The following is a 22,955-nucleotide window of genomic DNA, read 5'->3' as shown; positions in this document are numbered from 1 at the left end:
TAAATCAGTTTTAGGAAAAAGTTAAAGGGTTACTGTAATATTTCGAAATGTATTTGTTACAATTTGTATTAATTATAAGTCAGTCTATTATGGGGATATAGTTGTGTGCCCTTATGAATAATGTCTATCCAAACTATTTACGTTTACTAAACATTAGTAAAGATTTTACATGTTAATCTCCTTTATAAAAATATTGGCAGGTAGATAATTGCATTTGGATGTTTTCGGATACCTACGAATGCAAAAGAAGGCGGCTGCTTGTGCCGTTCGGCTATTTTTGGAGCCAAATTTATTCTTTTGAAACCACAACACACTACGATCTGTGCAAATCCATATCCGAAACCTCCAAATACACATATCCATTGGCAGTAGTTGCCAATCAGCAAATTAGGCAATAGACTTAGTCTATAGATGGTTTTTACTGACACAAAAGACATGGTTTTGCTAGAGAATGCAATTGTAACAGATTTTTCAATACTTTTTTTTATCTTGGTATCCTTTTTTGAAGAGGATACCTAGGTAAGATCTGGAACAGAAATGCAATACTAGGAGCAAGCTGGTGATTGGTGGGTACACACATATGCCTCTTATCAATGGCTTACCAAATGTTTACTGCTCTGGAGCTGTCTTAAAGGGATATTCCAGCCAAAATTGGAATCCACACAAATGCATTTCAGTTTTGAATATAAGCATTTTGTAATATACATGTATTAGCAAAAATGCTTCTAATAAAAGCTATAGCTGTTTCAAAAGTGTATTCAAAGGGACAGTCTACACCAGAATTGTTATTGTTTTAAAAGATAGATAATCCCTTGTTTACCCATTCCCTAGTTTTGCATAACCAACACAGTTATATTTATATATTTTTTACCTCTGTGATTATCTTGTATCTAAGCCTCTGCAGACTTCCCCTTTATTTCAGTTCTTTTGACAGACTTGCAGTTTAGCCAATCAGTGATGGCTCCCAGGTAACTTCACGTGCACAAGCACAGTGTTATCTATATGAAAAACATGAACTAACACCCTCTAGTGGTGAAAAACTGTTAAAATGCATTCTTAAGAGGCGGCCTTCAAGGTCTAAGAAATTAGCATATGAACCTCCTAGGTTAAGCTTTCAACTAAGAATACCAAGAGAACAAAGAAAAATTGGTGATAAATGCAAATTGGAAAGAATTTTTATTGTTTTAAAAGATAGATAATCCCTTAATTACCCATTTCCCAGTTTTGCATAACCAACACAGTTATAATAATATACTTTTAACCTCTGTGATTATCTTGTATCTAAGCCTCTGCAAACTGCCCCTTTTTCAGTTCTTTTGACAGACTTGCAGTCTAGCCAATCAGTGCCTGCTCCCAGATAACTTCTCGTGCACAAGCACAGTGTTATCTATATGAAATATGTGAACTAACACCCTCTAGTGGTGAAAAACTGTTAAAATGCAATCTGAAAGAGGTGGGCTTCAAGGTCTAAGAAATTAGCATATGAACCTCCTAGGTTAAGCTTTCAACTAAGAATACCAAGAGAACAAAGCAAAATTGGTGATAAAAGTAAATTGGATTTTTTTTTAAATTACATGCTCTATCTGAATCATGAAAGTTTATTTTGGCCTAGACTGTCCCTTTAAGTATGCGCTGTGCACCAGTATTTTAAACAAAGCACTTACTCAGAGAGCCTAAGGTGCTTGTGCCACCTGGTAATGACTTAGTTTGTTGATTGCCGACATGATACAATCCCCACTGGCACTCTAAGCAGCTGCAGTATTTAAAATGCTGGTGCACTGAGAATATCTAGCTATGCTTCACATGCACGTGCACAGAAAAATGTTAACACTAAAACAGTATTAACTTTTTAGCAATACATGTATATTTCTATTCAAAAATATAATGAATCTATTTGCATTTACATTTTGACCGGAAAGTCCCTTTAAACTGTATGTTTAATTCCGTTGCAGGGGTTAAACACAAGCAATCGTAAAAAAAAAAAAAAAATGTGCTAATGCATTCCTCTGAGCATCCGCAGGATGATTTCCGGAAGATGATGGCGCACTGGCATTTAGTGGGCTGGCTATGCGCTGGAGGGTTGGGTGACGTGAAGAAGGCAGGGCTATTGTCTGTCAGTATCCGGGAGGTCTGTGGTTGTGTCTGGGAGGTTCATGGGCGTGTCTTTGTGGGGTACGGTTAGTCCCTTAAAACCGGGCCACAGTGGGAATGCAGGCGGAATTCGGAAAGCATAATACTAATTCATGAGAGAATTTTGTTTTTGCGGTTCTATGTCCTGTCAATCTTGTGAGATGTAATACTATCTAATTCCTGACAATCATTCTATATGCTTGAAATGTGGCTTCCCAGTACACTAAAATCAAATGTTTAATTGGGGAGATTTGCATCCTTTTTTTCAGCAAACATAGATCTGAAGTCTATTAGCTGCGGACTTGCTTGCTACATTTGAATAGTGCAAACTTTATAAACACTTTGCATTGAGAGACCCTGGCAGTGGTTTTCCAGTCAATTAAAAACAATTTGCGAGCATCTTTTTTTTGTCTGATTTTTTTTTTCCTATTTCACCTGCTATTTGGTCAGATTTGCAATGCATATGGTGTGTGTTCTACACAGCTTTATTTAATTACTGCTTATCTTCTGTTTGCATTGCAAACCTTTGTGTTATATAGGAAGAATGATAACCTAATGTCAGTTTGCAGGTTTTTCACTTTGAATAATATCAATTAATGACAGGTGTGCGATGAACAATTTAAAATAATTTTGTATAATCTTATATACTTTTGGGAACATCTAAATACAAAGGTTTCTAAGTGAACAAAGCAAATTAAATAATATAATTAAATTGGAATCTAAGGGACAACAAAGTCAAAATGAAACGTTCATGATTCAGATAGAACATATAATTTTAAACAACTTTCCAATTTACTTCTATTATATAATTTGCTTAATTGTTTTGGTATTCTTTGTTGAAAAGCATACCTAGGTATGCTCAGGAGAAGCAATGCACTACTGGGATCTAGCTGCTGATTGGTGGCTGCACTTATATTCCTCTTGTCATTGGCTAACCTGATGTGTTCAACTAGCTCTCAGAACTGTGTTGCTGCCCCTTCAACAAAGGATACCAAGAGAATAAAACAAATGTAATAATAAGATGTAAATTGTATCCTTTTCCTGAATCACAAATGAAAAGAATTGGGTTTTATGTCCATTTAAATTCCACAAACTATGTCTGTTAGGTCTGACACACCACTCCCTGTGACATTAAGGGCTAGATTTATTAACGCTGAGGCGTACAGGGGCTCGCATACGCGCCCCTGTATGCCTCAGCTTGCCTGTGGCGGGGAGAAATTACCTGCAGGTATTAGCTATTGCACACAAGCGCAATTTTGCGCTCGCGTGCAATCCTGCCCCCTGCCCGCGCACAGCCAATCACGCGCGGGCAGGAGCTGTCAATCTCCTCGGTCGGACTCGACCGAGGAGATTGAATTTCGCCACAATAGAGGTGGCGAAGATCTTAGGGAAGCAGTGGTCTGGTGACCGTTGCTTGATAAATCACGGCGAGCAAGTTCTTGTGAGAACTTGCAGCCGTAGAGGCTTGATAAATCGAGCCCTAAGTCATCTCTAAAGTATGTTTCTCTACCATAGCAGCTTTTTGAATTTAACATAAATTAAAATCTAATATAGTACTATCTCAAAGCACCAATAGATGTTATTATAATTTAACCCTTTAACGACAAATGGGGCTTGATTTTGTAATAGCGTGGTCTTGCTGCGACACCTGCAGGAGGGAGGCCATAATAGTGCGGTCCTGATGCTGGTGGCGAGACCTGTACTATTATGGCCTGAAAAACCCTTAAAGAGACACTGAACCCAATTTTTTTCTTTTGTAATTCAGAAAGAGCATGCAATTTTAAGCAACTTTCTAATTTGCTCCTATTACCAATTTTTCTTCATTCTCTTGCTATCTTTATTTGAAAAAGAAGGCATCTAAGCTTTTTTTGGTTTCAGTACTCTGGACAGCACTTTTTTATTGGTGGGTGAATTTATCCACCAATCAGCAAAGACAACACAGGTTGTTCACCAAAAATGGGCCGGCATCTAAACTTACATTCGTGCATTTAAAATAAAGATACCAAGAGAATGAAGAAAATTTGATAATAGGAGTAAATTAGAAAGTTGCTTAAAATTTCATGCTCAATCTGAATCATGAAAGAAAAAATTTGGGTACAGTGTCCCTTTAACCACCAGCGACGTACAGGGTATGTCGTGGTCATTAAGGCATTAATAACAAGTAATTATTTAATATTTATGTCCATCGTGTTCCTGGATAATAAACCTTTTTAATCCTTGTTGAAGCACATGAAGGTTCAGAAGATAATCAGGAAAATCGTTTCCCTGGAGTAAAAGGATCTGTGAAAAAAACACGCACAATAGATGTTCTTTGTGCAATAGGTAACATTAGAATAAACAAAATAGGCAAGAATCAGAATCATGTGATAGGACTTCCTTATTATTAATATACAATTTCATAGTAACATTCCAACTTCCTGTTATGTTAGCGGTGTACTGAAGTGAGGCATATTTAATTGGAGTATCAGGCCCCCATTTATTAAAATGTGGGTAGACAGGGGCCAGAAATGCAGCACTGGGTGCTGAGATTTAAAGGGACAGTAAATACACTGTAATTAAAAGACATTTCTGTTGTGTTGCTATAGAATAACATATCAGCCAAGTCTCAACATTTTTAAAACAAATCAACATCCTTTTTACTGTAGGCACCTACCATTTGTCATATTTGGATGAGCCAATCTTCAGAGTGCATTCCACGTTCTGACATTTAGAAATTGCTGAATTTTCAGAGTTAAATTACATGAAGGAGACAAAATAAATAATGGAAATGAATTGCAAAGCTGTTTTATTATGCATTACAATTGTTTTTTTATAAAAAATCTCATAGTGTTTACTGTCTCTTTAAAGGGATCGAAAGGTCAACATTGAAATGTGCATGGAGGCATTTTAATTTAAATATTACTGTTTTCAATATACTTTCATTAGCAAAAATGTTTCTAGTAAAAGTTATTACTCTTTATCAGCGGCATATGATGTGAGGGCCGTGCATAGGGTAGCCCCATCGGCCATGGTTTCCCGGACACTTATGTGTAACACTTGCTACAGGGTGTGCAGGGAGGAACATGAATAATGCTCTCCAGGGGTGCAATTCATGTTCCCGTTTTCACATCCTAGAGCGTGTATAACTCATAAGTGTCCAGGAAAAGGTAACCCTAGCCGTGCACCAGTAGTCAAACACCACACCTTATCAGAGGATCAGCAGTGTCTTGTATGGCACAAATGAAGTCTTCAGAAGCAATACACATCACTGGTGTTTGAATACTGATGCACGGACCCTCACAGGATATGTGCGTATTGCACAGAAAATCAGTAATACCTAGAAGCATTTTTGCTGATGAAAGTATATTGCAAAAATGCTTCTTTTTCAAATTGAAATGCACCCATACACATTTCATTGCTGGCCTGTCTACCCCTTTAAGATTGTACAAGCAATTGCTTGTGCTGTCCCATGACCTGCTCTCGCACAACCAACTGCATAAGAGCAGGGCTTGTAAATCATCCTGGACAAATGAGTCTGGAATGTTGTTAAAGGGACAGTAAACACTTTGAAATTTTAATATAAAAGGTTTACATATGGATATTAAAAAGAAATTTGCATTATACTTTCATTGTTTATTTTGCCCCTTTCATGCAATTTATCTCTGAAAAGTGTGGCTTTTCTAATTCTAAGAACTTCAAAACAATGCATTTTATACTCTTACAATGGCCCTGGCTACACTTGTTAGCTGCTAGACTCAAGCCCACATTGGTTCCTCCAAATGAGGCAAGTGATGGGTGTAGTTTGGCTATTTAAAAACAATTGCAGCAAACAATGTGTTTATTTAAAAAAAAAAATAAACTTGGCTGATATGTTATTCTACAGCAAGAAAACAGAAATGTCATACAATTACATGATGTTTACCATCCCTTTAAAGAGGCTGATTCTGAGGTGAAGTTAGGAGGCAGCAGTTTACATGAGCAAGTCTTTACTAGGGTTGCCACCTTTAGTTCAGGCCAATCCCGAACACTCTTGCTCCATACACAGCAAAACATTTTTTTTTGCATGCATAGTACATAAACACAAACTCGCACATAGATATTCACACTCACACACTCTCTATCTAACACACACTCTAACACACTTACAGTAACACACTAACTCTATCTCACACACACACTTTCACATGCTTAAACTCACACAATAACACACACACACTAACACATACTCACACTTTCACATGCTTAAACTCACACAATAACACACACACACTAACACATACTCACACTCACTCTATTTCACACACACACTTTCACATGCTTAAACTCACACAATAACACACACTAACACATACTCACACTCACTCTATTTCACACACACACTTTCACATGCTTAAACTCACACAATAACACACACACACTAACACATACTCACACACACTTTCACATGCTTAAACTCACACAATAACACACACACTAACACATACTCACACTTTCACATGCTTAAACTCACACAATAACACACACTAACACCTACTCACACTCACTCTATTTCACACACACACTTTCACAAGCTTACACTCACACAATAGCACACACTCACTCTCTCAGACACACACTAACACACACACACTAGCACATACTCACTCTCACTCTATCTCACACATAAACTTTCACATGCTTACACTCACACAATAACACACACACTCTAACACCTACTCACACTCACTCACTCTCTCACACACACACTTTCGCATGCTTACACTCACACAATAACACACACTCTCTCAGACACACTCTAACACACTAACACACACACTCACTCTATCTCACACATAAACTTTTGCATGCTTACACTCACACAATAACACACACACACTAACACCTACTCACACTGACTCACTCTATCTAACACACAAACTTTCACATGCTTTCACTCACACAATAACACACACTCACTCTCTCAGACACACTCTAACACACTAACACAAAGACACTAATGGAATCCCGAACTGTCTGGTTCATTCCCGGACTTCTGCGCCCATTGTGATGCTAATACATGGATTTAAGTTACATAACATCAATCTGTTTCTTGCTATTTTTTGTTGCTAGATCACGTATTGACTTTTTCTTTTTTCATAGCACATAATAAGATACTGAATAGTTATGGGCATCTAGCAAACCAGATATTTATTTTCCACTATTGGGCATTCTTTGGGTTTTCTATTCCTGTCTCTTGAGTGATACATTTCTTTATCCTTAGTTTAGGCACAAAGTTGATTCAGATATATTTCAGCTTATGTTTTTTTTTTGCTGCGGAAATCTAAAAGATTCTTATAACAACCATAAAGTTTAACCTATGGCCGGATACTCCATAGGTTACACGCACAGTAAACGTTTTATCTAAAACATTGATCATTTTTCTGAAGAGCATTTTTGCTAAAGCAAGGTAGTGTCAGATATAATTTAAAATGCACTGTTGTGCATTTCATATTTTATTTAAAGATACAGTCAACTCAAAAAATGCTATTGTTTTAAAAGATAGATAATTCCTTCATTACCCATTCCCCAGTTTTGCACAGAAAACATGGTTATATTATTACACTTTTTACCTCTGTGATTTCCTTGTTTCTAAGCATCTTCTGACTGCCCCCTGATCACATGACTTTATCTATTGACTTGCATTTAAGCCAATTAGTGCATGAACTAGCTTCCCCTGATGTAAAAAGCATGTGATCATGGGGCTGTCTTTAGGGACTTAGAAACAGACAGAAATTTAGAAGTTTTAAAGGTTATAAAGTATATTAATAAAACAATGTTGATTGTGCAAAGCTGGGGAATGGGTAGTAAAGGCATTATCTATCTTTTTAAACAATAACAATTTTTATGTTGACTGTCCCTTTAAAGGGATATGAAACCCACATTTTTTTCTTTCATGATTCAGATAGAGCATGCAATTTTAAGCAACTTTCTTATTTACTCCTATTATCAATTTCTCTTGGTATCTTTATTTGAAAAGCAGGAATGTAAATCTTAGGACCCGGGCCATTTTTGGTTCAGAACCTGGGTAGCGCTTGCTGATTGGTGAAAGCAGGAATGTAAGCTGTGGAGCCAGCCCATTTTTGGTTCAGCACCCTGCACCCTGGTAGTGCTTGCTGATTGGTGGCTACATTTAGCCACCAATCAGCAAGTGCTACCCAGGTGCTGAATAAAAAAAAAAGGTCAGGCTCCTAAGCTTACATTCCTGCTTTTCTTTCATGTAAGTGGCAAGAGTCCATGAGCTAGTGACGTATGGGATATACATTACTAGCAGGAGGGGGCAAAGTTTCTCAAACCTCAAAATGCCTATAAATACACCTCCCACCACACTCATACCTTAGTTTTACAAACTTTGCCTCCTATGGAGGTGGTGAAGTAAGTTGTGCTTGATTTCTTCTGTGATAGGCGCGTCTAAGCATTCTGAAGCTCAATTCCTCTCAGAGCACAGTGTTTGTCAGAGGGATGTGAAGGGAGTATTGCCTATTGATTTTATGGTTTCACCCATGGGAAATTTATTTAAAGACTCTGTAATCGGTCGCAGGCAATCATCCCCTGCCTCCCTTTTCAGATCGACTTTATACTCCTATACCATTACCTCTGCTGATATTTTTCAGTACTGGTTTGCCTGTCTGCTATATGTAGATGGGTGTAAGTATGTATCATTTTTTAAGACACTCTCAGCTATGTTTGGCGCTTTATATTATATTGTAAAGTTTTAAATATATGTGTTTGCTTATATTTGCCATGAGTCAGGTCTGTGTATATTTCCCTTTTTTTGCAGACTATCAGTTTAAGTATGGAAATTATGTTTGGGAAAATTATTTTTCTCTTACCTGGGGTTCCAGTTCTTTCAATTTGACTTTGTTTTCCAAAAATTTTCGCAGGCAAATTAGGCTCGCGAGGATGCAAAATGCCGTTTTTTTATGGCGTCAATCTTGGTGCGAAATTTTTTTGGAGCAAAGTTGCGTCTATAGTGATGCAAGTCTCGTTATTTGCTGCATCTTTGTTGATGTTAGTTCTTTTGGCGCAAAGTACATTTTTTACTTCCTTTTGCGTCATGCTTCATGCATCATACTTGGCGACAATTTTTTTTGTATATAACCCCTCTTCCTTTAAAGGGACAGTCTAGTATTAATTAAACTTTCATTATTCAGATAGGACTTTTAATTTTAATCAACTTTCCAATTTACTTTTATCATCAAATTAGCTTTTTTCTCTTGGTATTCTTAGTTTAAACTAAACATAGGTAGGCTCATATGCTAATTTCTAAGCCTTTGAGGGCTGCCTCTTATCACAGGTTTTTTAAATCTCTTTTCAACACAAAGAAACAGAAAGTACACGTGGGCTATATAGATAACACTGTGTTCAGGCACAGGGAGTTATTTAAGATCTAGCACAAAACAATGCTAAATGCAAGACAATAGATAATAAACAGTCACAGTCATGTGATCAGGGGGCTGGAAGAAGGTTCCTAGATACAAGGTAATCACAGAGGTAAAAATTATATTAATATAACTGTGTTGGTTATGCAAAACTGGGGAATGGGTAATAAAGGGATTATCTATCTTTTAAAACAATAACAATTCGATGGTAGACTGTCCCTTTAATGCTTCTGGTTCTCTTTATATTTTTAAGAGCTATGGGGCTTATTTTCATGCATCTTACTTTAGCATAAGCATTTTTTCCAATTCCTGAAACTGCTATATGAGGAAATTGGATATTTTGTTTGAATGTTGTTTTTTTCTTTTTTGCATTTTGCAAAATGTTTCAGTCTGATCCTGCCTCTGATGTTGCTGTAGAAACCATGCTGCCTCAACACAGTTCTACCAAAGCTAAGTGTGTCTGTTGTAAATTAGCTGATATTATTTCTTCAGCTCAATTATGTGGCATCTGTCATGACTAGCTGCTGAATGCTGATAATGTTTCTATTAGTACAAATACATCCTCTGTTGTTCCTTCAACATCTAATGTACCTGATATTCCAGCGCTACGGAATTTGGCGGCGCTATACAAATAAATAATAATATTCCTGCAGATGTAAATAATTATATTGCTGCAGCTATAGAAAAGGCTATGCCTGCTATTCCGCATTCAAATAAACGTAAAAGGTCTTTTAAAACTTCTCATAATTCTGATGAAATTTGTATTGACCGACAACATACTGAAGTATCTTTTGCCGATGAGGATCTCTCTGGTTCAGAGGATCCTGAATCAGACTCTGAAATTGACAAATCTTCCTATTTGTTTAAGACTGATTATATTCGTTCTTTGTTGAAGGAAGTATTGGTTACTTTGGATATTGAAGAGTCTAGTCCTCTTGATAACAAAGCCAGTACACATTTACATTCTGTTTTTAAACCTTCAAAGGTTGCTCCTGAGGTTTTTTCTATTCCAGATGCTGTTTCTGATCACTAAGGAATGGTCTAAGCCTGGTTCTTCTTTTAATCCTTCTTCTAGGTTTAAGAAGTTGTATCCTTTACCTGTGGCTAATTTAGAGTTTTGGGAAAAAGTCCCTAAAGTTGATGGGGCTATTTCCACTCTTGCCAAAACGTACTACTATCCACATGGAAGATAGTACTTCTTTTAAGGATCCTTTAGACAGGAAGATTGAATCTTATCTCAGAAAAGCTTATTTACATTCTGGTTATATTCCTAGACCTGCCATTTCTATGGCTGATGTGGCTGCTGCTTCAACTTTTTGGTTTTTGGTTGGACAGTTTAGCTCGTCAGGTAGAAGATTCTGATTTGTCTAGCATCATTCTTCTGCTTTAACATGCTAATTATTTCATTTGTGATGCTATTTTGACATTATTAAGATCGATGTCTTTAGCTATTTTAGCTAGAATAGCTTTATGGCTTAAATCTTGGAATGCTGACATGGTGTCTAAATCTAGAATACTATCTTTATCTTTCCAGGGTAAGAATTTATTTGGTTCTCAATTGGATTCTATTATTTCCACTATCACTGGGGGGAAGGGAGTTTTTTTTTACCCCAAGATAAAAAGTCTAAGGGTAATTTAAGGCTCCTAATCGTTTTCGTTCCTTTCGTCCGAATAAAGAACAAAAAGCCACTCCTTCCCCTAAGGCCTCTAGTTCCAATTGGAGACCATCTTCAAATTGGAATAAGAACAACCCTTATAAAAAAAAATCCAGCCCCTAAGACTGCATTAAGGTACGACCCTGAATCCAGTTCAGCTGGTGGGAGGCAGATTGAAATTATTTCAGGAAATTTGGACAGGTTCTGTTCAGAATCAATTGATTCAGAATATTGTGTCTCAAGGGTATCGAATAGGTTTCAGAATAAGACCTTCCCGTGGGAAGATTCTTTCTTTCTCATGTTGCAACAAATCCCGTGAAGGCTCGGGCTTCTCTCAGATCTAGAGCTTTCAGGGGTGACTGTACCAGTTCCTCTCTAGGAACAGGGTTTGGGGTTCTATTCAAATCTATTCATTGTCCCAAAGAAAGAGAATTATTTCACACCAGTTCTGGAACTGACGTTTTTAAATCATTTTGTAAGAGTCCCAACTTTCAAAATGGTGGCTATATTCTGCCTTTTGTTCAGCAAGGGCATTTTATGTCCACAATAAAAAAGAATAAAAAACAGAGGCGCCACCATGGCCTAATATCGCCAGTACAGGTAAAATGAGCAGCAATATGAGAATGTGAATACTCACAAACATAAAGCACCCCACTGGTGCTAGTAGAGCAGACTGACACTTCTCAGTGGTTCAGCACACTGTATCCAAAGCGCAGAGACAGTAAGGAATCCTCTGACACTCCAATGTATATGTGCCTATGGATAAAGGAAAAAGCAACACGACATGTCCCAATATCATCAAGACAAGGGGAAAATAATACCAATTGCTTGCATTTACAAGATGGTGGGCTCCTTTTGAGGATTGCTGTTTTAAGTCTACTGGGCGACGTTTTGGCTCCAGTTTGCTGAGATTGCACCTGCAGGTGCCCACCATCTTGTAAGTGCAAGCAATTGGTATTATTTTAACAGACAAGAGACAAATGAAATTGGTTTTAGCTTGTCTAAACCTTTAGTCTCGATCATTCCCTTCAGTGGCTATGTGCATGGAAGTTTTAGGTCTTATGACTGCAGCATCGGGCGCGATCCCCTTTGCTCGTTTTCATATGAGACATCTGCAGCTTTGCATGCTGAATCAATGGTGCAGGGATTATACTCAGATATCACAATTGATATACTTAAATCCCAACATTCAACTCTCTCTGTCTTGGTGGTTGGACCATCACGTATTGTTCAAGGGGCCTCTTTTGTTCATCCTTCCTGGACTGTGATCGCAAAGGATGCAAGTCTTGCAGGTTGGGGAGCTGTCTGGTGGTCTCTGACAGCACAATGGGTTTGGAAACCTCAGGAGGCGAGGTTACCTATCAGTATTTTAGAACTCTGTGCTATTTTCAGAGCTCTACAGGCTTGGTCTCTATTAAAGAGAGAACTTTTCATTTGTTTTCAGACAGACAATATCACAACAGTGGCATATGTCAAACATCAGGGAGGGACTCGCAGCTCTTTAGCAATGAAAGAAGTATCTCGGATACTTTCTTGGGTGGAGTCCAACTCTTGTCTAATTTCTGCGATTCATATTCCAGGTGTAGACAATTGGGAAGTGGATTATCTCAGTTGTCAGACTTTGCATCCGGGGGAGTGGTCTCTCCATCCAGATGTGTTTCATCAGATTGTGCAGATGTGGGGTCTTCCAGAAATAGATCTGATGGCCTCCCATTTGAACAAGAAGCTTCCCAGATATCTTTCCAGATCCATGGATCATCAAGCGGAGATAATAGATGCTTTAGCAGTTCCTTGGTTTTACCAACCTGCTTAAATTTTTCCGCCTCTTGTTCTTCTTCCAAGGGTGATCTCCAAGATCATAATGGAACAATCTCATGTGTTTCTGATAGCACCAGCATGGCCTCACAGGTTTTGGTATACAGATCTTTTCTGGATGTCCTGTTGCCAACCTTGGCCACTTCCTTTAAGGCCAGACCTTCTGTCTCAAGGACCGTTTTTCCATCAGGATCTCAAATCTCTAAATTTGAAGGTATGTAAATTGAACACTTAGTTCTTAGTCATAGAGGTTTCTCTGTCTCAGTGATTAACACTGTTACAGGCTTGTAAGTCTGTTTTGAGGAAGATTTATTATCGTTTTTGAAAACCTATATTTCATGGTGCTCCTCTCATAAATTCTCTTGGCATTCTTTTAGAATTCCCAGGATTTTACAGTTTCTTCAGGATGGTTTGAATAAGGATTTGTCTGCAAATACTTTGAAGGGACAAATCTCTGCTCTTTCTGTCTTATTTCATAGAAAGATTGCTAAACTTCCTGATATTCACTGTTTTGTTCAGGCTTTGGTTCGTATCAAACCTGTTATTAAGTCTATTTCTCCTCCTTGGAGTCTCAATTTGGTTTTAAAGATTTTGCAGGCTCCTCCTTTTGAGCCTATGCTTTCTTTGGATATTAAACTGCTTTCTTGGAAAGTGTTATTTCTTTTGGCTATCTCTTCGGCTAGAAGAGTGTCTGAGTTGTTTGCTCTCTCTTGTGAGTCTCCTTATCTGATTTTCCATCAGGATAAGGCTGTTTAACGGACTTCGTTTAAATCTTTGCCTAAAGTTGTGAATTCCAACAACATTAGTAGGGAAATTGTTGTTCCTTCTTTGTGTCCTAATACTAAGAATTCTCTTGAGAGATCTCTACATTCTTTGGATGTGGTAAGAGCTTTAAAATACTATGTTGAGGCTACTAAGGATTTCAGAAAGACTTCTAGTTTATTTGTTATTTTTTCTGGTTCCAGGAAAGGTCAGAAAGCCTCTGCCATTTCTTTGGCATCTTGGTTGAAACTTTTGATTCACAAAGCTGATTTTGAGGCGAGGCAGTCTACGCCTCAGAGAATTACAGCTCATTCTACTAGATCAGTTGCCACTTCTTAAGGCTTTTAAGAATGAAGCTTCAGTTGATCAGATTTGCAAAGCTGCCACTTAGTCTTCTTTGCATACTTTTACTAAATTTTACCATTTTGATGTATTTGCTTCTTCAGAAGCAGTCTTCGGTAGAAAAGTTCTTTAGGCAGCTGTATCAGTTTGATTCTATGATTTGAGTTTTTTTTTTTTTTTAAGAAAACTTAATTATTTGGATTTAATTTTTCAGCGGAAATAGCTCTTTTTATTTTATCCCTCCCTCTCTAGTGACTCAGTGGATTTCCAATCTTGGGTATTATATCCCTTATGTCACTAGCTCATGGACTCTTGCCACGTACATGAAAGAAAACATAAGTTATGTAAGAACTTACCTGATAAATTCATTTCTTTCATAGTGGCAAGAGTCCATGAGACCCATCCTATTTTTTGGTGGTTATGATTTTTTTTGTATAAAAGCACATTATTTTTTCCAGTTCCTCTTTTTGCATGCTTTTTTACTCCTTTTTACACCTCACTACTTGGCTATACGTTAAACTAAGGTATGAGTGTGGCAAGGTGTATTTATAGGCATTTTGAGGGTTGGTAAACTTTGCCCCCTCCTGGTAGGAATGTATATCCCATACGTCACTAGCTCATGGACTCTTGCCACTGTGAAATAAATGAATTTATCAGATAAGTTCTTACATAAATTATGTTTTTCAAATAAAGATACCAAGAGAACAAAGAAAATCTGATAATAGGAGTACATTAGAAAGTTGCATAAAATTGCTTACTCTACCTGAATCGTGAAAGAAAAAAAATAGGTTTCATATCCCTTTAAATCTACCTTTAACTGGAATTGAATATAACTCTATCACTAAAACTTATAAACCAGGAATGATATTTTTTCCCTTTATTTTTGATTGCTGGTTTGGTCTGTGTCATGATTTGGCACAAGTAACTGTGTGACTTCAAATGAAACAGGAACCTGGAAAACAACATTGTCATGAACCTATAAATGCTTTAAATGATTGCTGCCAACTAGAGCAAATAATAAAAGTTCAGCACTTACTGAAAGTTTCATTGTAACCTCTGTAGATTAATAACTGACACCGTTTATTTTATTAAGTCATGTTTATAAGTTATCTTCTTATTCGTTAAATTATAATTCGTGATAATATTTAAAAGGACTTAAAAATCGTACAGCCAAAGGGTTTTTTTCAAAATCAGGGCTAGATTACGAGTGGTGCTCTAGCTGTTGCACGCAAGTAATATAAGGGGTATATTGTGGCTCTTTGCGGTCGTGGGAAAAAACGTGCGTATTACAGGGTGATTGTAAAAGCATTTGCTTGAGCACAATTGAATTGTGCAAAAGACATTAAAAGTACATTACAAAGTACACTTACACTCATAATAACACCATCTAATAAAAAATATTATATTAAAAAAATATGGCACACATAAGTTATAAGGGTTTAAAGATATGAGGTCTCAGGTGTTAAAAAAAAGGGCTTTAACATAGAGATATATACATGTCTAAATATATATATATGTGTGTGTGTATATATATATATATATATATATATATATATATATATATAATGTTTATTTGTGTACATATGTATTTATATATGAATATATGAATTTACAAGACATACGCATATAAATACAAATGTATAAATATATAGACATATATATAAGTGCATTGGACCCCTTTGCAGTCAAGTAGCTGAAAACATGAAAAAACATATTTATGCAATATTCATATTTAATAACTGTGTATTTATTGTAAATATTCCACATTACAATGTTCTTCATATAGGGAAGTATTTTTAAACAGATATTCCTATATATACCTATATATAATCATATAGATATATAGGCATAGATATATATTTTACCCAAAAAATAATCAAATACAGGTGGCCCTCGTTTTACAACGGTTCAATTTACACCGTTTCAGAATAACAACCTTTTTTTCCAGTCATGTGACTGCTATTGAAAAGCATTGAGAAGCAGTGCATTTATTAAAATAGCCAGTAGGTGGAGCTGTCCGCTTGTGTTGCAGCAAAGCCAAGCAAGCTGAAATTAATCAGTTTAACCAGACCTGAGCTATCGAGCAGATTTCAAAGGAACAAGATTTTCCTGTCTATAAATCAGTCCAGATTGGAATGCATAGAAAGAACTGTTTGCAGAAAAATGCAAGTGAAGTCTGTGTTGTGTGATTATTTTATTAAGTTTATAATGCTGTTTAGCAAATGTTTTTGTTCATTTAACTTAGTTTAATTATATATTCTGTGTTGTGTGATTATTTTATTAGGTTTATAATGCTGTTTAGCATTTAAAGTCTTCATTTCAAAGCTTTAAAAATAATGTATTAGGTGCTACTTATGACAATTTTGAGAGGGGCCTGGAACCTATCTCCCTCACTTCCCATTGACTTACATTATAAACTGGGTTTCAATTTACAACGGTTTCGATTTACAACCATTCCTTCTGGAACCTAAACCCGGCGTAAACTGAGGGCTACCTGTATAAAAACGTTTTACTTTCAATTTGTAATACGTGCTACCCATCACATGCAAAAATCTTACTTCTAGCGGAGTTAATGTGCGAGCGGGAGCGATAAATAGCGATCCACTCATAATCTAGCCCTAAAAGCGTATTGCAAAACTCCTTTAAAGGTACATGAAACTGTACATTTTTCTTCATTACGTGGGTAGCTCGTGCAATTTTAAATAACGTTCTAATTTACTTCTATCATCAAAATTATTTGTTCTTTTAGTATCCTTTGTTGAAAAGCAGGCAGGGAAGCTCTAGAGCGTGCACGTGTTTGCAGCACAATATAGCAGCGGTTTTTCAAGAATGTTATGCAATTTCAAGAGCACTAGATGGCAGCACTTTTTCCTGTGCACACTACCTACCTAGGTATCTCTTCAACAAAGAATACCATGAGAATGATGCCCATATGAAAATAGAAGTTATTTGGATAAAAAATTAAAATTGTATACTCTATATCAGTGGTTTTCAAACCTGTCCTCAGACCTCCCCAACAGGCCATATTTTCAGGATTACCTTGGGTGAGAGCAGGTAAAATAACCTTGTTTACTAATCAGCTGATTATTTCACCTGTGCTCGAGTTCAGATATCCTCAAAATGTGGCCTGTTAGGGAGGCCCAAGGAGAGGTTTGAAAACCACTGCTCTATATGAATCATGGAAGAAAAGGTTTGGGTTTCAGTTCCCTTTAAATCCATAGCTTGGCAAACTTTTTTCAGAAACTTTTAGCCCAAACATTTTGGGGCTACCAGAACATTTTCAGAAGCTATATGGTTTATTTATAGAAAAACATACACCCATGTATAGAACAGTAACTTAACATATGGGGCTATCAGGGGTTAAAGGGATAGTCTAGTCAAAATTAAACTTTCATGATTCAGATAGAGAACGCTATTTTAAGCAACTTTCTAATTTACTCCTATTATCATTTTTTTCCCGTTCTCTTGGTATCTTTATTTGAAAAAGCAAGAATGTAAGCATAGGAGTCGGCCCATTTTTGGTTCAGCACCTTGGTAGCACTTACTGATTTTTGTCTAAATGTAGCTACCAATCAGCAAGCGCTACCCAGGTTCTGAACAAAAAAATAGGCCGGCTCCTAAGCTTACATTCAAATTAAGATGACGAGAACAAAAGGAAAATTAATAATAGGAGTAAATTAGAAAGTTGCTAATTCTATCTGAATCATGAAAGTTTAATTTTGACTAAACTATTCCTTTAAAACACCTCTGCAAACTACATTCACAGTGGTAATTTAACCCCCCAGAAGCAACATCAGTGATTTAACCCTTGATTTTCTTTGTGGACTGCTGGGCGATGAGTGGGGCAGTGTTGTCCCGTTAATTAGTGTATTAACCAGTTAACGACCACGACGTATCATGTACACTATTGGGAAAACAATCCTCATAGAATGACCAGCGACGGGTACAGTGCTGGTCAATAAGGGAGGGGTTTTTATATTTATATTAACATGCTAAAATATATGGTACTCACTAAATATCACACATGCTTAAAAAAATATTAACCTGTTAAAGTAAAAAAAATGATGCTTTAATTCAGTAGAGCATGTAATTTTAAGACTAACGACCCTGCATCTCTATGTGTTTAACCTCAGCAACTGGGTTAAACTCATATTAGAAGTATAACTCAGGACCTGCAGAGCACTGCCGGTCCTAGGCGGAAACTGCTACTGATCCAATCAGCAGTACTAGTCAAGCAGCTGATTTGTGTCACTAGCGCTGCGGATTCTATCAGCATCAGTTCTGTTTTGGACCCTGAAGTGCTCTATGGGTCACAAGTGGTATTTCTTTGTGTTTAACCCTTTTGTGTGAATCCTTAGTCTTAAAATGACAAATTTTTAAGCATGTGTCACATTTAGGGAGTACAATATATTTTAGCATGTTAATATAAATTTAAATATAGATATAAATATAGATAAATAGATGGATGGATAGATGGAGAGAAATATTAATACATAATACAATTAAATGACTGGTTTACATTTGTATTTTAGCATGTCATAAATATCAGACTATTTTTAATTAAAGGGATACAGAACCCAGATTTTTTTTTTTTCGTGATTCAGATAGAGCATGCAATTTTAAACAACTTTCCAATTTACTCCTATTATCAATTTTTCTTCGTTCTCTTGGTATCTTTATTTGAAAAAGCAGGAATGTAAAGCTTACAAGCCAGTCCATCTTTGGTTCAGCACCTGGGTAGCCCTTGCTGATTGGTGGCTAAATGTAGCCACCAATCAGCAAGCGCTATCCAGAGTTCTGAACCAAAAATGGTTCGGCTTCTATACTTACGTTCCTGCTTTTTCAAATAAAGATACCAAGAGAACAAAGAATAATTGATAATAGGAGTAAATTAGAAGGTTGCTTAAAATTGCCTGCTCTATCTGAATCATGAAAGAAATAAAAATGTGTTTAGTATCCCTTTAAATGTAGTTGTAATAAAAATTATAATATTGTATTTTTTTAAATGTACACCCATTAACCTTACAATGATGTATTACTAAATCATTTCTGGTGCCAATCTCAGAGCTCACATGAACACTGATGGATAAAGGTACAGACTAGCTTCCTTGTCAACCAAGCTACTGCACCTGAGCAGTAATTGGCTAAATCTACTCATAGATTGGCGCTTGAGAACATGTTATAGGTGTAGATTTCAGTGGAAAAAAAAATAGCCTTTTTTAACACAAGTTGGATTTTAAAGTGTATTGCAATTATTATATTATTTTGAATTTTGTCTCAGTTTAAAGGGAATTTGTAGAGAAAAAAAGCATTACTAAACGTGTGCATTTGAAGGTTTCGGATGCCTCAGAATGTGGAACAAGCGGCCGATCGCGGAAATCAGAACTTTTTAGAGCTGGATTTAATCTTTTGAAAATGCAACACACTAAGACCTGTATAAATCACAAAAATAAATCAAACTCTGGAAAGAGCCGTATGCTGCGAGTGGCCACCTTCTTCCACATTTGGAGGCACCTGAAACTTACAAATGCACATGTCTACAACTCACCATGGAACTGTACAAACACATAGGTAAAATCCCACTCAGGAGTCGCAAGCCCTGCAGCTCCCAAACTAAAACCAACCTGTTCAGGACTAGAGTAAAAATGGCATGCTTTAACAAATTGGATCATGTAATTCTTCCACTACTGTGTCCTATTAAAGGGACAGTAAACAGCTTGCAATTACAAGACATTTCTGTTCTCTTGCTATAGAATAACATATCAGCCAAGTCTAAACATTTTTAAATTAAATTAACATCTTGTTTGCTGCTGTTGTTTTTAAAAAGTGAAACTCCACCTACCACTTGCCTTAATTGGAAGAGCCAATCCAGGCTTGAGTCTGCAGCTCACAAAGCTAATCTTATTTTTATTTTATTTTTTAAACACCTTAAAAAACAAAATCTGTTTTCTCATCATCCTTTGTCTTTTCACAGGTACAAATCATGACATTGAAGATTGAAGTTATTAAGTTTTGTAAATGTAAGTAACGTTTATAGTTTTGTTATAATTCTTACACACTAAAATTGCATAACTGGTAGAATTATAGTTTTTGTGTATTTTATTTCTGAATTTCATACATCTATTGCTTTCACTGCTTGTTTTCTTAAAGAGACAGTCTAGTCAAAATTAAACTTTCATGATTCAGATAGGGCAAGCAATTTTAAACAACTTTCCAATTCACTTTTATCATTAAATTTGCTTTGTTCTCGTGGTATTCTTAGTTCAAAGCTAAACCTAGGTAGGAGGCTCATATGCTAATTTCTAAGCCCTTGAAGGCCGCCTCTTATCTGAATGCATTTGACAGTTTTTAACAGCTTGAGGGCATTAGTTCATATGTGCCATATTAGATAACATTGTGCTCACGCCCATGGAGTTACTTATGAGAGGGCACTGAGTGGCTAAAATGCAAGTCGGTCAAAATAACTGAAATAAAGGGGCAGTCTGCAGAGGCTTAGATACAAGGTAATCACAGAGGTAAAAAGTGTATTAATATAACAGTGTTGGTGATGCAAAACTGGTGAATGGGTAATAAAGGGATTATCTATCTTTTTAAACATTACAAATTCTAGAATGTCCCTTTAAAAGACCATTATATATAGTAGAATTGCATAGTCAACAAATAGATAATAAAAAAACAATGCAATAGCACTTACACTGACTTTCAGATTATTCCTGACAAATTTCAAAGATACTTTCATCTTCCCTGCCTCCTGTATCATGTGACTCTTGCAAATGCTTAAAGGGACACTGAACCCAATTTTTTTTCTTTCATGATTCAGATAGAGCTTGCAATTTTAAAGTGTAAGTACATTTTTCACCTGTGTCACATATCTATGTAATATTTATAAGTAATATTACAGTTTTGCTATGTTTTTCTTTAAAAAAATTTAATAACCGACAATTTTTATATTTTAGTTCCCTACCGTTATTGCCGTCGCTCCTCCCACCCTCCTCTTCCTGTATTTTCTATCCATTACGTATAGAGCGGTCACACAAGCTCTATACGTAGTGTAAATGCACAATTCACAATACAGGCAACGATTGCGCATGCGCGAATCGCTGATTCGGATCAAAATGCGCATGCGATATTTATCAGACAGAAAAGGAGCAGCCGTCTCAAATGCTATCTTGGCACAAAACGACTAGTAGCTGTGCGCATGCGCGAATTGTGAACGCGCGACGGAGAGAATCATGTTTAGATTAGATTCGTAGCATGCGCAATGGGTTACAGCCTTGTATGACGTAGCTTCACGGCCGCCGATCGGCCAGAAAGTCAATTGGAGGATCACAAAAACGTCACCAGGAAGTCAATTGCGGTATCAACAACGGGTTGAATTTCTAACAAAAAAATTATGAGTGTAGATGCGGCGAAAACGGTATTTATATATTTGTTAGCGCGTAACGATGAATGAAAGTCCTATTGTTTTTAGATTGACTGTGTAAATGTGCAGAGCAGAACAACTAAGTTTACTTTTACTTTAAGCAACTTTCTAATTTACTCCTATTATCAAATTTTCTTCATTCTCTTGGTATCTTTATTTAAAAAGCAAGAATTTAAGTTTAGATGCCGGCCCATTTTTGCTGAACAACCTGGGTTGTTCTTGTTGATTGGTGGATAAATTCATCCACCAATAAAAAATTGCTGTCCAGAGACCTGAACCAAACAAAAAGCTTAGATGCCTTCCTTTTCAAATAAAGATAGCAAGAGAATGAAGAAACATTGATAATAGGAGTAAATTAGAAAGTTGCTTAAAATTACATGCTCTATCTGTATCACGAAAGATAAAATTTGGGTTCAGTGTCCCCCTAATGAAGTGCGTATGTAAACAGATTGCACATTTTGATAAATTGGTAAAAAAAAAAAATACATCTTAAAATCTTTCTTTTTGAGATGAAACTAGAAATAAATACCTGACAATTTAACCATGACATAGTATTTTGTTTGGAGTTCCATTTACATCACTTTTCAGACACTGACCATTTACAAGTTTAGAAACACAATTGTGTGCCAGTGACAAATTATCTGTCCTTAGTTTGTGTACACATCAGTCCAGTCAAGTTGTATAAACAGTAGTTGTCTTGTTTATTGCTATTCATTTACAACTGACAAGTGATATCCTGCTTACATTGCAGTGTTAGGATACTTGTATACCACCATCCTGTTCTGACACCTCTGTTTGTATTAACAATTTAAGAGAGTGTTTCCAATACTGTTAATAATAATAATAATAATAATACTGTATTTAAATTAATTACATTTTTAAATATAATTTATGTACTCATCTTTTTTCACTCTTCTAACTTTTATTTTATCCCTTATAGCCCTCTGTTTCATATTCTACTCCCAAAACAAAATCCTTCTCCAATTATTTTTAATTTAGTTTTTATTTTATTTTTATTCTACACACTTATCTCCACCCTTTCTCCCCTCTGTTGTTCAGTTGAATTTGCATCTTGAGTTCATTTTTTTTATCTTCCTCTTATTTCTTTTTTTTTTTTTTTTCCTCCCAACCCAATTCCATGACACCCATTCCTCCATTCTCTTCATTATATTGTATGATTTTATCTTGAGCCTTGGCTTCATCCTGTAAATGCAAATAATAAACCAGTAACTCTAGCACAGTGCATAACAAGTGAACGTTTAAAATGTTTTGTTTTTTTTAATAATAATAAATACAAATAAATTATTTTTAAACAAATACAGACATTGGCTGTTTTAAAGGCATTAGTTCTCATGGGTTCTGACACCTCTGTTTGTACTAACAAGAGATTGTTTCCCAACAGTTTTTAATATTAAAAATAGCTTTTATAAT

At 36.2% G+C, this 22,955-nt stretch overlaps 1 protein-coding gene across 1 annotated transcript in view; it reads left to right on the top strand.

Moving 5' to 3' along the window:
• Window positions 1–22,955, top strand: part of SLC16A9 (solute carrier family 16 member 9) — an 81,316-nt gene that overhangs the window by 5,060 nt on the left and 53,301 nt on the right. The window contains exon 2 of the mRNA XM_053692243.1: window positions 20,076–20,121. The gene's annotated coding sequence lies outside the window, so the exon portion shown is untranslated. The remainder of the gene's footprint in view (window positions 1–20,075; window positions 20,122–22,955) is intronic.

This window comes from Bombina bombina, chromosome 9 (assembly GCF_027579735.1).
Source record: "Bombina bombina isolate aBomBom1 chromosome 9, aBomBom1.pri, whole genome shotgun sequence".
Taxonomy (NCBI): Eukaryota; Metazoa; Chordata; class Amphibia; order Anura; family Bombinatoridae; genus Bombina; species Bombina bombina.
Note: the sequence above shows the minus strand (reverse complement) of the source record. Positions and strands in the feature narration are given on the sequence as shown.